This window comes from Bombus pascuorum, chromosome 6 (assembly GCF_905332965.1).
Source record: "Bombus pascuorum chromosome 6, iyBomPasc1.1, whole genome shotgun sequence".
NCBI classification, from domain to species: domain Eukaryota; kingdom Metazoa; phylum Arthropoda; class Insecta; order Hymenoptera; family Apidae; genus Bombus; species Bombus pascuorum.
The window spans coordinates 12,918,452-12,937,565 of NC_083493.1; the positions used below are offsets into that span (position 1 = coordinate 12,918,452).

General features: G+C 45.1%; 1 protein-coding gene across 1 annotated transcript in view; it reads left to right on the forward strand.

Moving 5' to 3' along the window:
• Window positions 1-19,114, forward strand: part of LOC132907849 (LIM domain only protein 3-like) — a 70,572-nt gene that overhangs the window by 21,205 nt on the left and 30,253 nt on the right. The gene's annotated exons all lie outside the window — the stretch shown is intronic.

A 19,114-nucleotide genomic window follows, 5' to 3' on the forward strand; every position in this document is an offset into this window, starting at 1 on the left:
CAAGTAGCTCCATAAAGGTTTGATTTATCGTTGATTACCATATAAATGGCTCTCGAGTTTGATACGTCGAAGACACGAAAACAGTTTAATATAGATGTTATGGATTCTACCCTGATCGCGAATAATTAACGAGTATTTAATATTTTCGCAGCGGCTGCGGCCGACCGGTATCACGTAACTCCGACCCCTTTTTCTCGGTGGTTTTTTTATTCGCGCCTCGAGCTCTAATCGCCGCCTCGTATCCCGCGGTAATATTTAATTTTTAATCCAAGCGTATTCAAATGCGGCCGGGCTCGCTCTTCGTGGCGCTCTTAATGGGTATACAATTTATTCCCTGGCCACGGCTTATTTTACATTTTATGCTAAATAAGCGTCCCGGCTACGCGCGTCGTCTATACTCACGCCAACAATTAATTACACACTGCGTGCCTTTGGAAAGCACGGTTGTTATTTCTATAAAAAATAAACAAAGGAATTGCCGCGTCGATGGCCGATTAACCGGCAACTTCCCGGCCATTCGCCAAACCAGAAAATGCTTTCTCCTTTGGTTATATACCACGTATTAAATAAGACGAGGAACAGCACGCTCGAATACCATCCGAAGTGCATTATCTTCTCACGGACCCTTGCCCGAAAGTTCGAGGGGGTTATATCCGACCCTCGTAATTATCTACAGGAGAAATTTGGTCAACGTGGCCCGAGGGTCGGCGCGAAACTCAGTTACAGCTTGGTCAGCCACACTTGAAAATTCCCGGAGGCGCCTTTAATCCGTGATTTTTAATCCGGGATCGATTAAAGGCTTAATAGGCAATCCTAAGCGAAAATTACGCGCGACCTGGGGCCACAACCGTGTCCACTTTCGTCGACTCGATCGCCAATCCGCTCGTTACAACATTCCGCTTCGATCTTCTTATTTTTAGCTTCGTTCCCTCTATATTTCTGTTGGCTGTGCAAACATTTCGATGCAATTGAATCGGACGCTGTTCCACTGTCAACTTGAAACGTTGTTTCCACTTCATTTTCCCGTTTGACAAATAAGAAGCAACTTTGTCGGTTAAATCGCGCGAGAATCGTTCGACCGTTCCATGCGCAATACGGATGGCTGGCACGTGAAAGCGGCCGTAAAACGAACAATTGTTTCTTGCTAATCGACAAGTTCCAGAGCAGGCCGTGTGCATTGACTCGCCGGCAAGTTTACACGCCTACGTCGAATTCCGACGAACGTCGCGAGGGGAACGAACCCAGTGAGCCGTTTGCGAGTGTCGAACGCTACTCGTGTCCGTGTCGGAACGGTCGTCAGAAAAAATCGCAACGAGTCTTACGATTCAATTACGACGCGTATCCGTGCAACATCTCTGACGGCGGATGTCCGGCCTGAATCAGTCATGAGTAGCCTGCTCCCTGTCTCCGTTCTCATTTCCGACAGGATGGACAGGAAAGAAGAAAGAAAGGGACCGCCTTCCGGCTCTATCCACTGCTCATTTTTCGGCCGCCACTTCATGCATTATTTAACTCTCGGACTTTGAAAACCAGCGTTAAAGTCTCTACGGATGGACTTGAACGTTGCCCGTGACAGCTACCTCGAAATCGATTATTTTCTGAACTACGTACTCAGCAGAAGTAGAATATTCGAAGCAGGTTGCGCACGAAAACAGATTTGTAATCGATTTGTAAGATAGAACACGCGAGCGTTTAGGAATCGTACGAAGCGTTCATTGATCGGACGCGCAATCTTTGAGAACTCGTTTCTCGTTTGCCGATCGAGTCGCGTGGCTGGCGTTGCATTTGAAAGCAGATCGCTGCCGGGACGGTTCGTGTATGCGTTCGTTGCAAAATTCAAAGCAACGTCGAGCAAATTTAGATTTCCTCCCTGGGAAATTCCGGACATAGCCTAGATCTCGATTTAGACCAGCCCAACGAGCTGGCGAGATTGAATAATTGAACGAATTCTAAACCTCCGTGTCCGGCTATTACGAACGTTGAATATTAAAGCAATCGTTTCTCTGCGGTGCGGCGGTTACACGATCACGCCAGTTATAGACACTCTACTGTATGAATCTACGCTCTACCGTACGAGTTTCTTTCGATACGAAGGTGAAACAGCGGATCGCTGAAAGATCCAAAATGGACGCTACGTACGCAACTTGAAGCGCGTTTCAGAAATGTTTTATTTCCATTCTACGAGGAGATCTACGACTCGTAATCCGAGAAGAACATCGGATAAAAGAAGGGACGCGATCTTTTGCTTGGATCGTTCGTTTAAAACAGTTTTTCACGGCGTGAGAGGCGATAAAGACGAGAATTAGATACGAATCGTCTGAGATGGGTAGGGGACGCGAAGCTGGTGGTCGCGCCACCATCCTCCATTCTTCTCGAGACCTCGCGCACACCTCGGATTCTTAAGCACGATTTGTACGAGTGCTATATTTCTTCCGTAAGGGCGCCGTTTGGTGGTAATAGTTGCAGTATTATTTACTGTTAACGGCCCACTTTGCTCGCGTAATGCCGGTGAATTAACTTCCTGCGAGCGCACCTTCCCGTACATGCGACACGGGATACTTTATGGTTACGAGACTGACTACTCGGCCACCCCTTTTCAACTTGTTTACTTTTCACGCGACCTCACAAGCAATAATCGAAAGTTCCTTTCGCCACTGTGCACGAATTTTTCACGATCGAATCTGCCACGAACGATAAAACACGAGGTAAACGTTTCCTGTTCTCGAACGAGCTTACGATACTTTAATCGCGACCGGGACGAACGTTTTCCTTAAAGATATACGAGCCTCGAAGCGTTAATCGACGAAACGAAACCGCAAACTCGATCCACCAGCCACGGATACACGCTTTTTTTTATGGTACTTTTAGCTAATTGAATCGATAACTATCCAAAGCTGTTATCGAATTATCCCGCCATTGACTGGAAGGATAATTACGCGACGGTTGGGTAAACCGCGCGTGGCCGGGAACGCATATTTTTACCGGGCTTCTGGTGAGAAGGAATTTTATGTGTACCATAGAAGAGATTTATCGGGCTATTCCGGGGATAATGCCGGTTTCGAATGTAATTTGGACACTTTACGATATCTGTGTATGGTATTTATTAACGAGCAAGGTATCGATCTTTATTTTGCTTAATCGTATTTTATCTTTGCAAGATGTCATAAACACGTACCGCTGGCATTCATCTCAATAATCGTTTATGAGAACGAACTGGCGAACAAGCTAAGTTTTATCGACGCCACAACACACCATTCGTTTAAACAGGCCATAAAACGCTGCCAACATAATCCAACGTACCATCAACGCACGAACGAGATCGAGAACCACCATTAACGTTTACTATTACCGTTTCCAGTCGTTCGAGATCGTTTCACCGCGAAAGGCCGAATCACGATGTCAAACAGGGAACAACGTGACCGGTCCTATCATTTCCGTGCATTGGAATTAGATAGAGTAGAAACGAACGCCTGAGCGAATAGATAGGCTAACGGGCGTACGTTCTGCCCAATACCTAAGATAGAAAGATATATATTATACGGATTATTAAGTGTTCGCGCATTCACTTAATCCCGTAGTGAATATCCCGTGGTATATCTCCGAGCCGATCAATCACAGAAGGGAGCCGTATAACCCCTAGCCAGAGGCGAGAGCCAGAGGGCAACGTGGAGAAGAGAGGAGAGGAGAATAGTGAGAGAGAGAGAGAAAGAGAGAGAGAGAGAGAGAGAGAGAGAAAAGGATAGGGCAGGGCAGGGCAGTACAGGGCAAGCCCGTCGGTTTCGGTTCTCCTCTGTTATTCGCACCGAGTCATATATCATTTCGTTATCATCGACTCTTTATATGCGGTTGCGCTCCATTTTCTGTCTGTTTGCTCCGTTAAACGGCGGCGCTGGTTTGATTCAGTGAAACCATTAGCCGGATTTCGGTCGCCGGCCGCATTTTCCGTTCTCGCCTATCGGCCCGGTTATCTCTGCCGCATCATACGCGACTGACTACCCGCCATTATCGGTATGGTCCGGCGCGAACGATAATACCCGGGGGCAACGGAAAAATATTCCCCTGGCTCGCGAAGCCGATTTACTATAAACAAAATCATTGAGCGAGAACGCGAGCCGCTTTGATTCTTGCTGTTGTACGCACGCGAGACTGGTGCGCGTGTAGCTGTTCCACGCATACGTACGATTCGCTCATAAACACGGAAACACACAAAGACAGGTACGCGCACACAAAGAGATGCTTTAATTATTATTCGGTCCTATTGCCCGTTGCATTTCATGTACCAACGATCACATTCCTTTATCGACGAGATTTTAACGTGAACGCGCGAGTTACGCTCGGGCGTTAATTCGATGCTTAAAATTCTAACCCCGTAATCCCTTTTAATTGCGCGATAACAGCGGTCGCATCGTGTTAACGAACATCGCGATGGACGCAACGCTGGACCGGGCATTCGTTTGAATTTAAATTATAGCGATCATATTTCTTGCTTCTACCGACGGCTCACGTTTCCGCTTCTCTCCGCCGATCCTCCAAACCCCACCAGAGGACTTTCGATTTTTTCCATCGGCAAACGATCGGCGCCTGTGCATATGCGTTCGCCGAAAAACCAGCTGTGCGCCGCTGAACCGCCGCCATCTTGCCGAACCAACAACGTCCCAAAGCGCTTGCTGAGCCGGAAACAACTGATAGCGATGCCACCGATCGTCGCTCGCGGTCGTTCGAGGATGGTTAACGCCGATATTATCCATTGTCCTACGAATACGGTCGATAAGCGGACCGATAATAGATTTTACGGGACGAATTCATGCTCCGTTTCCTCTGGCAATGGCTCCCTGCCACCGACAACGGTACCAATAAAATTCCTTGAAAGACAGTTTATCGTTTTCGCTTCTCCGCGCTACTCGCTTTATATTTTTCTTCGTTCCGGTTCCTAACTCTGACGCTTTATCGATGTTTCGGTAAACCGAAGCGAAGGATACAACGAAGAAAGTGGAAAGATTTTAGTCAGCTGCAAAAGTGGCTTCGTAGAATCTTGCGAATCAACGCGAGGTCGTACAGGAAATACCGTGAGAGCCGCGAAAGGGGATGAATAAGATTCACCCTGGCGCACTTTCGGGGCGCAGTTCCGCGACGGCAGAGATTGCGCCCGGGGGTTGCAAATGGGGGTGTCAACGGCATCAGGCCTGTATTGTGAAACGTCAATGCCACGGAAACTAACACCGTTCCCTTCGCTTCGACCCTCCTTCCCTTTGCCAAGCCAGCGAACCCACTATGGCACAAGATCTGTATTCTGTTGATGTTTGATTCGATGCCATCTTACGCCTCGTCCCGTTCGATTAACCGACATAGAATTCGCGCATCCATTGATTGTTCTCTCGTGTGATATTTCCGAACGTACGTCGAATTTGTAGAGTAAAAGAGTGAAAATGGAAAAAGAATAGTGGAGTAGAAAAATGGAGAAATCGATTCGATCGTCGTTGTCGCGTCGAGTGTATTTGCATTAATGGAAGAAGCGATCACGTCGTCTTCTGAAGCACCGATAAATTCGAAAATTGCCGATAACCGATAACTGGCTGTCAGAACAATCCACTTGTTTTGACACCTGTGTCACTTCCGGTTATTCAAAGCCCGCCGGCGTGTTGTCCAAAACGATGACAGCACCTTTGTCCGTCGCATTCGAGTGCCGAGCGTGGTACAGTCGTCGACTATTATCGTTCCAATCATTTGATCAGTCTCTTTAGACGATCCTCTCGTTCATTTTCTCGTTGTAAGTCTCCTCTTACGTCTTATCGTTTACTTGACGCAAACGATCGTCAGCTGATGATCGTGACACGAGGTGCTATCGAATGATACAACACGCGTGTCAATTTTGTCTGCCATTGCAATTTCATCCTCCGATTTTATTATATAAAATAACGTGTCACCGTGACAGTAGCGTTTATCGTCAAAAGAAGGGTAAAAACGACCGTTGCTGTTCATGACGTGAGCACGATTTTTCAAAATCTTCCGTCGTTTTTGGACGAGATTAATTCTGCAATTGAAACGGTGAACGGTGTCTTCGGATTTTCAGTAGAAATATATTTCAATTAACAATTGTATCGTTAATTATATCGAATTTCAAGACAGAACTAATGATGGAAAATATATCTGATTAGTTACATTTGTCTGCTTGAAAAATTGTACTATTTTTTAAGTACAAACTAGCTGGCATTTACGACAAATTCTTTCGCGATATTCCTTTCGAGCTAAGCTAAGTTATAATTTTGTTCTCTACGTTCCACATGAAATTTACATTCTTGCTCACGAGAAAGCCGATTTTTAAAATTTTTTGCTTCCTACATCGTTTACAGTTTCAACTCTTCGATTCGCTGCCGAAGGTGCTGATCTTTCCGATCGCTCGAAACATCATGCGAAGAGTGAACGTAGAATAAAACGATTATATAGGAAACCTGGATCGACTGAAGTATCCGAACGGGGTAAAGAGTACGCGAAATACCGCAACGACTTTGAGTGGTGTGATCCTAAGAGGCCGGTAAAGGGTTAAGACTACCCGCGTTTCCTACAACGATCTCCACTTTGGCTCGAGTCCTTATTAATAGAGTCGGATTAGCATAACTGCTACTCGGATCCGTCGGCCGAACTCCGCATAATTAAGCCTCGCCGATTGCTATCTTCGCCAGTGGAATTTCTAAACTGCGAGATAAGCCGTCGCGACAGCCTACTTGGAAGTAGATGGTGAAATACGAACGCCCAGGGAATTAAACGATGCCAAAATTTTCGTTCGCCGTGTTTCGCTGGATTTTCACAGACAGATTGCTCAAATGTATCGGTTTAAACGTTTTAGATTCGCGGTAATGGACGAACGATAAAATTTTCAATTATTACGCCGCCACGTTCTACTTCATCCGCGGTGTAATTGGGGTTGCGATAATAACAGCGATGATATCGCGCAGAAATATTTGGAGAGTGGAGAGAGCGAGACTGCGAGAGACGAACAACGTGACAGAGAGGGAGAGAAAGAGAGCGAACGTACCCTTTTCATATACGCGCGTATAGGTTACGCTCTGAACACGAGAGTACACGTGGCTACCGATAACGAGTTCTGTCAGTGACTGCTGCCGCTGTCACGAGGATCGTCAACGAAGAAAGGGTGCACGTTTGCGTTTTGCAAAGCAAAAACTAGAGGCTACGTCACGGCGGTATAACGGCTTATCGGTCGGTGCGGTACATTAAGCACGGCCGTTTACTGGCGCTACCGCAAAACGGGGATGCTGTCGGTCATGCTGGCAGAAAGGGGGAGGGGCGGGGACGAAGAAGGGTGTCGAGAGATTATCTTGTCGTATTCAATATTCCTATGGAACGTTCGGGATGATAAATCGTCTTTCTCGATAGGAAAGATGCGCCGGAACCACGTTCCAGGACCTTCATCGACTCGCACCTCAGACCACCCCATGAAGTTCGCTGTCATACGTCCGTTTGCCCCGTTCCGATTCAATATCAAGGGCTCCCGGGGATTTGGCTTCCATCGAAGTGGCCAATAACGTCTTAACACTGCCTTTTTCTCGCCTTTGTTCCGTTAACGCGTGTTTGATGTATCAGCAGATTATGTTACTGTATGGAACGTTTGGAATACGTTTGAAAGAATCGTCAGGCAAGGATTAAACGTTGCGAGTTATAGGGAATAAAAGAAGAGAAGAAGCAGAAGTTCGACGTCGAATAGGATTTTCATTGAAATGGCTCTTTGCCGAGTGGTGCGCGTTTTCCTCCTGACGGAGATTTCTGAGTCGCGGTTGCGATGAATCGTGGAAACCGCAGGATCGGCGAGGACGCGGGTGCGAATGCGTCCACCAAGAAATCCCGCGGGTATCAGTATAATAAAACCATTAGAATGATCCTCGTACGTGCATTCAAACGGTATAAATATCCGGCGGAATCCCTCGCGCCGTTTCCAACTTCTGTGTAATGTTAAACTTGCGATAAATCCGAAGTGCCCGGGAGGAGCGAATCTCTTGTCCGTGACGTTTAACAGGGATCGTATCGTCTTCTTCGTTGACCATGGACAATAAATACTCTGCAGCCATACGTGAAACGCGTGGAACCCCTATGGCGCTGTCGCTCGTATTACGCGCGATATATTTTTTTCTCTGCCAGACCGGTGTACTTTCGAGGTTTCATTATTTTATGTGCATTCATCACGAAAACAATAACTCGGTTGACCTTTATTTTTCCATTTGAATCGGGATCGGTGGCCGTTCGATCCGTAGGCATTGCTATACCTCGACCCATTTACCATTCACACTTTTTCAAAAGTCATTCTCGTCGCTATCGACTCATCCTCAAGTCGGATATATCATGTACGAGGCACCATGCTGTTTATCCTACTCGTGACAGTATTTTCTGCAACGTTGAAAGAAGTCGAAACATTCACGTTATCGTCTCGTAACAGTAGAATTCTTCGTTATAACACCGACCATTTTGTTTATTATCTGGCAACATTTTTGTTGATGCAATTACGTTATCCGACCAACATCCGACGAACCCCAGTCATTAGAGTCCTAAGTAAAGGCTGACATAGCACTCCTGCTCGTTTGTGTAGACGCGTATATAATTATCGAAGCGTACACCGAGACGATGTTGGTGTCAGCAATGGTCATTTGCCGCTATCGGCTGGTTCACAGGCTATCCTAACTGCTCTGTCCTGTCTGATTATTCTCCGTACCCATTCTACTCCATAAAGCCTGTTAGAGAGCCGCGCGTACATTATCAGCGGTAAATTAGCGATTTCAGAGTTAATTAACGCCACGATCCATTGATCGCTAAGATTTAAGAAGAGTGGCAATAGGGCAGCTTCTGCCATTGAAGGTAATTATTATAATTATTATTCGTAACAGACATATTTCCGCGTATTTCTCTATATGTAACAATTACTTTTCCTGAAAACGGCAAACGGTTATTCGTAACCTCGAAGAATTAATCAGACAGAGTTTACCCCAGTATTTTGGCAGCAATTCCAAGCGATCGATCATTTTGTCGAAGAATCAACAAGTACGGTTTACATGCGACCAGCGTCCAGTCTTCTTCGTGCTCAAACCACCGACACCCGTGGCGTGTGTTTCAATGCTCCGCCTACAACACGGACACTTCTCGCGAATATCGATATATCACGAGGCACGGTGGTAGCCTGACGTTTCCTGTCATCGCTTTAACGGAGCACCACTCGGATTAAGTGTTCCTGCTTTCGTGAACGAGTTGTACTCTTCGACCGGTCAATAACGAAACTACTTCACAACCGGACGCGTAAGAGGCGGCTGACCGAGAGATCTCGTCCCCTCGCCTTTCGCTATCGCTTTGTCTTCGACGTCGTTCCTTCCGATCCGACGCAACGTCAAAACTCGATTCCCACCCTTGTATTCCACGATGTCCTCCTTGCCTCTATACAATTCCAAGTTCAAACTACGTTTTAGAAGATACGCGTTTAAATCTTTGACTTTAATATTCAATGGATGCAAGTTTCGTGTCTACGATCACTATCGTTCGACCATCAAACAACGATCGTATATTCTGGAAGTAGAACTAATGATTTTTCGAACAGTTGATTAATTTAACGTCCGTGTATCTAACATTCGCGCATTCTGTCTGCTCCTCTTTCACAATTTCTCTCTCTCACTTCATCCCCAAACAGTGTAAATTTTCTCAGAAAATATTCGATCAGGTCAGCTTCCTTCTTTTGCACGAAGCTCCATTACGTCGTAATAAACAATCATTGGAATGTTAATGTTACGCTATGAGGAAGACGCGGCGTATTCATCAACCAGGATTTATTAGTAATTCGTCAACGTTGAAGTTACTTTGCGTTGACCAGCGTAGCGTAAACGTGTCCGAGCTGACCGAGAACCGATCTAAAGTTAGACACAAGTGTAACATTGAAGATAGCGCATCTATCCAAGTAGAAGGGTAGTCGAGGAGGGTGTCTAGGTTATTTACCGACTAGCTGCTAACGGCTAACCGTTCCTCGAGCGGTCCTAACTCACGCGCAACGGCCGAGAATATGTCCCGGGTGTCCGGACCTTCGTCTTATTGCGGCGAGACCGTCTTGAATGAGTTATCCGGACCAAACCAAGGCCTGGATGAAGTTAATCACAACTCCTTCCTTGAACTGTACTCGGATTTAACGAATATTCATGACGATTATTAAGTCTACCATGGTCTCTGACGATTTCCATTTTTCGCGTTTACTCAGATTTACTGATTCGACGTGGCTCAAGCGACTGACAAATATGTAGTGGCGCTTAAATTGGAATAAAAGTGGAATTCTATTGTAGCGTTGTATTGTATTATAATTCACACGGAATAAGTAACTATTTTTTCTATTTCGGGAATATTTTCTAAACTGTTGAAAAAAAGAATAGATTAAGTGGAAACTTTGCTATCGCTGCATCTATCCAGTGGAAGTGGTGGATGTGAGCTGTTTGAATTTAGACGAAACAATTTTGTTAGAATTTAAGCGAACGTTGATGTAATATACTTTTTTCCACCTATCATTCGTTTGACCTACCAGAATGTTGCACTTCCTAACAGTTACTGTTCGTATCCTTACAACGCGAGACGAGTTGTTAGTTAAATTCTTTGCTAATTAATTTTTTATCTAGTTAAAAGATCGAGTCGATGGTGGAATATTATACCGTTTCGTTGAACAATAAGGTGCTGCAACAGTAAACCGGGGAAAATAATTAATAAACATTCTTCCGCAAGAGATCTCGTGTTCCTTTCTCTGGGGCTACGTTTGCGTTTGATTTACGCGGACTCGTAGGAATGCTAATTAAATCGTTGCTGAAATTTCTCCGGAAACTTTCAGTGAATTTCCCCGGCCGTAGCTCCAGCGCGAAACTGTCAAAATGCTAATTTCCAAGTTGATCGTCGGGATGCGTTTCGTGGGAACGATCGAACTAGAATCATCGTGAAGACTCGACTCCTGGCGTGCACTTGGTGATTTCGTTCCTATAGGATACAGAAGAGGGAGGGCGAGCGGTAAAAACGCAAAGAAACGATGCTCTCTCCGGTCAGAGAGTCGGACGGCGACGAATTGTACAGGAAGGGGTGGAAGAGGGTAGCGTGGCTCGCTTCAACTGGCGTTATCTTGCAGCGAAACATTAATAATAAAAGTTTTCGCTCATTGTCTCGCGGCGTCGCGCTAAACGGCAAACGAACGATCGTGAAGGGGTGGTCGGGGGTAGAAGGGGAGAGGAAGAGGAAGAGCGCGAGCACGGTAGCACGAGACGCGCTGTATACATACAACTGTGGCGAGCGCGTTTTGTCTTTGTCATGAATGCTCCCTTATCTTTCGCGAGTCCATCACCGGAGACCGGTTTTGTCCTGACTGGGTTCTGGCGTAGGACTGTCTGCGAATTGTAAGGAGACAGGAAGCTGGACACACCGGGCAACGTCTGGACGCTCAGTTGGGAAATATTTCGAAACGTCGATCAGCCGCGAAACAAGGGTCGTGAGTTATGCGATGGGGCTTCGGTTTACGTCAAGTATCGCGTATCTCTCTTTCTGCCCTTTCGTTCGATGCACTCCACTCTCCCAGCGTCGATCTAACGGCGAGGAAACGCGACGTTGTTCCCTGGATTTTTTTTTTGGCGATTTTATATCTTCCCTTCTTTGATGCTTATGGCCATCGATCTTCCTCGTCTTTGGTCTGTCGACCTTTAAAGAACTTGTATCGTGCGTATTTTTAGTCTGTTACGTGGTGAAGTATAGACTATTGTGTGGCGGGGTTAGAGCAAATCGATGTCTCTCGATCACCGGCTACATCTCTCAGCCGACCACAGTTTCCCGGCTCGTACTCGCTTTCGGTAAAGGGATACGATGTAAATCAGTCTAACGCTCAGCCGCATGCACTGACCGCACATTAAGTAGCCTTGACCACCCGAGATGGAAGCAAGGTAATCTCACAGTCGGACTGCGCGGATTCTTCGTTCCTAAACGGAATATGCTGTTTGATCGAGGTGATCAAGTACACGGCAAACTAATCGGTTTAAATTACAGCTCCGACAAGATTGAGATTAGAACCCATGTCTTTATTTGAACGATACTGATTTGGATGTTCATCGGTTTTTTAAGAATAGATTTTTCCGCGAGAAAAGGACAATGTCAATGGCAAAAAGTCTAAATTCGAGGATATTGAAATTTCGATATGACGTGTAAAATCCACTTTACTCTCACCTAAGTTCCACTGACTAAGTTAAATGTCTACCTCTACGACGTTCGCCGTTTTCGACGATTCAGACACAAAATAACCCACGAAATCCGATTCACCAGGTAGGATTATCTTCGGAACGGGCCATGTTCTCGTGTCAATGTCTCGAGCGAGAATTGCTGAGCACGTATGTGGAAGGAGGACAACCGATCGATCGTTAAGTTTGTGCACGGCTGCCGGGGACACTTACAAATTAGCCAATCAAGTTCTAATCCCAGCACGATTTACCCCAATCGGCCCGTATCCCACCGCAAATACTTTAATCCGTCCATTAATCCTACAAGATAAAAGTTTCCGAAGTAGTTACGGCCCCTTTGTCGTCGGCATCGGCAACGTATCGACTCGCGGCCGTTCAGCCGACTCTCCAACGATAAGGACCGTTTCGATCGGTTCCTATCTGCGTAATTAGCGTTCGTTGAACGCCCATCAATCGTTGACCACGGACAGTAGAAAAGGAAGAAAACGGCCGGACCTCGAAAGCTGAATTCACTGTCGGAATTCCATGGATTCGTGGAATAGCAGAAAATGCCTTCGAAATGAAAATTTCAGTACGGCAAACGATTCATTTTCAACAATTTGCTCTTATATATAACACTCTGTGAATATTGCGATTCTAAAAATTCCATAATAGATTGCGTTGCGGTTTAATTCGTGTTTGTTCCGTACGAAAATTATACGCACACGTAAAACGTATTTCGTAATTAGAAATTTATAACGATTAAATAAACTAATCGCGTTCGAAATCAATTAATGTCTATAGTATCCCCACGATTGAACGTAAGGGGCTTGCTTCTTTCCTCTTCCTTTCTTCCTCTTCCATCGCTTTTCGACACCCTTGCATTTCGATGTCCTCCTTTGTCTAATCCGAAACAGTCTACACGTTAAGGCTTAACGTATCTGTATACGTATCAGAGCTGTTGAAGCGATCGCCACTTCTAAGAAAACTCTACATCTGGTCTTCGGTTTTCTCAAACGCTAAGGTCATCGATAGCGCATAGACAAAAGAATGCGTCGATGACATACCATAAGCGGTACACGTGCGACGTTGGCTTCAGGATTCTTTTAGTCTCAGGGTAACATTGCTAGCGTGTGGATCTGGACCAACTTACATTGTATTCCACACTTTGTACTTTAATATTCACAATATATATATACTTACAATACCTTACAATTTGCCCACGCGTTTCTTTAATTCCACATACATCGAATAACTATAACTTAACAAGAACTATCCTTCATCGGCGAACTTTACAATACATTGCAACACATACTGCTTAAAAATAACTAGAAAAATATCTCGCGTGTATCCTCCAGACGAACCGTGACCTCCGCTGGAATAAAGAGAAAAGAAGGCGGGGAAAAAATTCACTTGGAGTCTTGATGACGAGGATTTTCTCCGTTTGACTGAAATACGTATCCGCGCGGCATAATCCCGATGTATTTAAGCGGACGGGTCGGAATTGAAATCCAAAAGAAGAAAAAAAAACGGGAAGAAGGATGGGTGGGATCCGCGAGGGTGGGCGGAGAGGTGCGAGCTTCGCTTAAATTTATGCTCGGCATCCTAGCGGTCGTCCCCGGGCAATTTTTTTTTCAACTTCAACCTCGGGCGATTCTCTGCCCTCCACCCTCCCCTTTCCTGCACACCTACACCCTGCACGCCACTCTCTACTCCCCGCTACCCTCTCTCTCTCTCTGCCTTCCTCTCTAGAGAGAGCTGCTCTCCCTCGCTCTCTCACTCCGTTGGTGGCCATATACAGAACGCTGGACAAACAACAATAAATACATTTTCCCAAGCGGGGTGGCAAACCCGGTGAGGGGTGGAACTTCCATGCGAGCACGTACGGGCATAGCTTAGCGTAATCTGACTGCACACCACCCCATTTCAGCCACCAACCCTCCGCGTCACGACGTACGCAAACCCCGTTACCCCTGCTCTCTACACTCCAGAAGACTGTGGCCACCCTCTCTCGTGCCGTAGAAGAGGAACAGAGGTGCGCGGCGGGTGGTGGTTGGAGATGGAGAGATAGCGAGAGAGAAAGAGAGAGAGAGAAAGGTGGACGGATGGGTTAGAAAAAAAACAGGAAGGAGTACAAGAGAAGAAGACAGAAGAAGAGAAGAAAGAAAGAAACACAGTGGCCTGACAACGCGATGCGACAGGGAAGGAGGCGGTAGATGGCATTGCCACCTGACGAAAGAATGCCGCGACCTGACTAGAATTTCATTAACCGCGGTCTGGCCAGAAGGGGACGGCAAATATGAAGAGAAAAAGAGTGGAGACACGGCGGTCGCGTTTATCGGCGCGAAAGAACTTGTTAAACAGACCGTTTGTCCGTTCCGTCGTTTCCGTTATCCTTAAACGGCTCTTGGACGAAAATTATCCGGAACGATGACTGCTTAGAGGCTGGCTAACGTTTTCTTTTTTTTCCATTGCGCTGGAAGGACTCTCGGTACCGTCAGTTTTCATCGGCAAAGTAGAAAAGACGAATTTTGCGTTAGATATTTTGCCGAGATTGTGCGTTTTGAAACTTATGGAAGCTAAAGCGACAGAAGAAACAACATGGCTAGTTCTTTGTTTCGTTTTATTAAATCGCAGGCAGTTTGGACGATTTCACGTGACTGTGGGGTGTTTTTCGTCGGTCGTTGGACCGAAACGGAGGAAGAGTTTAAGCGACGTTCTCAGCCAGCGTGTTTTCGGTCGACATCGACCGTTCGGAATGCTAATGCGTGATTACGGCACAGCCACGGTCGTAATACGTGAACTTTTTGTGCGACTCACGTGTGCCACGGCCCGCTTAAAACATCCCTTAAATTACCCCCATTAGCAAGGGCTGAATGCCGGGTAAACGAGGATTTCACTGGCGCTGTTACGCGAGATTTATTCCGTAGGAAATATTCCTTTGGCCCGTTAAATTACATCGTTACGGTCCACTCCTCCCATCCTGGCCACCTCCGCGTGTGTTGACCTAAACATACGCATAAACCGATTTCCTAACGCATTGTATAATATAAAAGTAAGAACTTGCGGAACGACGACCGACTTCAAATTTTTCTACCCCAAGATATACCGTTCGTCGATCCGGAAAAGACGCTTGGAAGAAATGCTTGGGTTATTTCTCGTAGAAATACGATCGTCGAAATATTTTTTATTTGTTACTGTTGAAATATGTATAATTTTCCGTGCTGGACTGGGTTAAATGCGTATTAGAGTTACTAGTATGTGAGTATTAGTGTGTGGATACATGTGTGTAAGCGTCCAGGCCTTAGTTAGGACAAAAGACGATCGGCAGTGGTTTAGAAGCATCTGGAAGAGTCGGTTAGCAGTCGAGTGTAGAGAAAGTGCGGAGACACGTGCAAGTGTGAATCGAAGAATATGTGAGAAATCCTTCTTGTAATAAATATATTATTATTTTAATATTACACCACAGTGTATATTCAATGTTCCTTCAACATTATTTCGGCACCAAAGATCCACAATTCTTAACATTACATAGCATCTACATATTGTACTAATTCGATAGACCAAAGTATATTGACGATGTATCACTTATCGTTAGTAGCACGTGTAACTACAAAAATTAAATACTATCTGAAGAAAATGTAGAATCTGATGAGAAAAAGAACGCATCATTAGAAAATACGCAAATACTTTCTCCAGATACCGTATTTGTCGAAAGTATCACATCTACAAGTAAGAACACGTATAGCTTCGCATGATCACCGAACAAGGAAAGTATCTTCCTTGCCCCTGTATCATCTCAAGTAACATGTTCTCAACGACGAACGGGATTTACACGTCAGCTGAAAAGTATCGAGACACGTTTCGTCGTTAATAACGCTTTCTTATTTTAAACTTTACATCGCATAGTCATTTTTTATCCTCGTTGTTAACGAATATTCAGGAATATCAAGTTATGTAATCTTTTAGCAGTTACTCAACTTCTTGCGGCTTAGAGAAAATACAATAACTGTCGTAAAGACTATATAACGTTATACGTTAGAATATCATAATCATTTTCCATCAGACGACGTTTGAAGTTAAAATACAGCGAGGAAGAAGGAACTCGAGTCGTAAAATCTCAAGGTGCCAGCGATATCACGTGGAAAGCTAAGTCTCGCGTGTCTTTATTAGCAAGACTCCTTTAAATTTCCGGAAACAAGTAACAGTTCCCCGTGTTCGTTGAACAGGCGGGATGAGGGGGATATTCAGGACGATTTACAGAATTTAAACAGTCTCTAGGGATAAGGCGGTAGCATGGCAGGTCGGATTAGCAGGCTGCCGCCGTCGAAATAATTCCCCCACTTGCCTTTGCCTGGCCACCCCCTTCAACCTCCGGGGGTGGTTACGTCCTTCCTGCGGGATAAAACAAAACAGCCAGCGGAGTATATTAATGCTCGGCTTAATGTGGCCCGCCTAATTAATGGACCGACTCACCGGATGCCCGTACTCTCGTCCTAAAAGTAAAAGATAACGCTTCCGCAGAAGCATTATTAAAGACAAAAGCGTTCGTGCCGAGCGAAAGCCGGTTGGAAAAATTTCCAGCCGAGCCTCTGCTCTCTCAGGTCGACGAAAACACCGGCGAAAAGGCATCTCGCGCGAGAATATGACGCGGCTTTTTCCTAGGTATATCACGCTGTTTACAAGCGCGTGAAGGAAACGCGGAAAATTTTGTTTTTCCGTCGAGGAGATTGCAGGGGTGGTACTCTGGGAGTGTCACGGATGCTGCGAGGGCGGAGCCTTGAGAACTGCATCGAGACTGCCCAGTTACGTCGATAAACAGAGACCTCCTTTCCACGGTTTTCGTTTCAAGGAAATCTTCTTGCGTCTTTGTTACCACCGTTCTGTACATAGTTATATCCTCGTTTCTTATAAAAATATTTCATAACGTGATGTAAGGTGCGATATGACACTGGTGACGAATAAGATTCATCCCATTCGAAGATAACAAGTGAAACGTAACGAAGAGATCGGATAAATAATGGAGAATGATATCGTTGGAAGTTCAAAGTCACTCGACGAAGCTAGGAAAAAATGGAGGCTCGATCGGCTGGACACAGATTACACGGAACTAATTTAATTACATTCAGGAAGATGGTTAACTAAGAAGATCTACCAATTGGAGGACATGTTGGCGGTTGTCGAACATGTACGAGATAATCGAATTATCGTCGCTTTGAGGAGCAGCGTCCGTGGATGATCTGATCACGTACCTGATGAACAGATCGCCAGCGATGCGAGCCGCTTTCGAAGGGAAAGCTCTCGTTATGGACCCTTCACGGTTACGTTCCAACGAACCGTTACCACTGTGCTCCGTTCGCTTCCCGACGATAGTAACTTCTACCGAGTAATTAAAGCCACGCGAAGCACGAAAAGCTAGCGGCGCGATATTGCTGAATAACTGACGTTAATGTTACAAGCACAATTGCGACCGCATCCGCGATAAAGTTGCCATCTAAATTACTAATTAAACGGCGCAACGCTTTCAGACGATGTTTCTATCTATCGCAACGATGGTTTAGTCACGCGTTTCTATTCTTTGCCGGCGGACAAGGCGTTTTCGGACGGCCGGCAACGACCGCGACTGTAAACTACGAAAATTGTGGAACAAAGTGGAAATTGACCGACCGCATGCAGTCGGCAAAGGTTTTCCAGGTCGTCGCTGGCATTCAGGTTGGCTTCCGCAGGAATTTCTGCGGTGAAATTCCAGGCCTAGCTCGAAAATACTTTTGTAGAATAAGCGTTATACGTGCATGTAGAATAAGCGTTCACGTTTTCGAATCTCAAAGGAAAACAAGTTCCGGTCACTGGACGGTATTCACATGCTTCTCCGTATCCAAGAAACGCTCGTTTCCTCGAACGTGCCGGAATATGAAACGAAGGACAATGGTGTTTTAAAATTACAAATATACGTGTGATCGATATTCGACGTACAGAATTCTATACGTGTGCAGGCAATAACACGTACGCCGCTCTCATACTTTTCGCGATGGACGTATTAACGACGACTTTAATCAACCAATAATAACAATAAAATATATTAACGTACGACATAAATTCAATGTATGGAGCATTCGATCGTTACCCAATTATTATGTGGGCAACTTTGGGCGCATTCGCATTTAATAGTTTGCATAATTTACCTGGCTAGTTAGTTGTTCTATTAATCACCTCCCTTATAGGGGTATAAAGTTACGCATAATAATTGTACCATTATTTAGATCATATTCGATGTATCGATAACCAGGCTAGCACGCAATGAATTCGACATAATTAATTAACTCGCTTCGACGTATCCATCGAATTTGAGGTTTCGTTTAGTTTCCAAACAAATAGTTTTGAAAAGATATAGTTTAGAAATTGAATTAATTCCATAAATAATATTTTGTTGTGAAAAATTGTAGTGCAAAGTGTAGCAACGCTGGCAACGATCGAGTCATAATATCGTTCTAAACGTATGAGTTTCAAATATTTCGGTCTTTATTAATTAACGTATCAAAGGCACGGTATTAATATTTGCTTCGCAGTCTCAACCGCATAGAAGATATTAACGTCCCTGTAATATTGTGTCCAGGCTAGAGGGAGAGGACATATTGAAACCGCACAAACTTTGCTCATAGCATCCACCGGGTACTCGTAAATATACAGGGTGGTTAAGATCGAACGTCCCTGTGGACGTAGACAGAATTTAAGTCCGTTGTGAAAGCACTTTGTGAAAAGTTATGGAAGCGTTCGAACTAATCCAAGATGCATGCACATTGTGTTTGGTTAGTATAAATATCCAATGCTACTACACCTTTCCCAATGGTATATCCAGAAATCACATACAAAATTAACTATCGATTACTCTTCTAGAATAT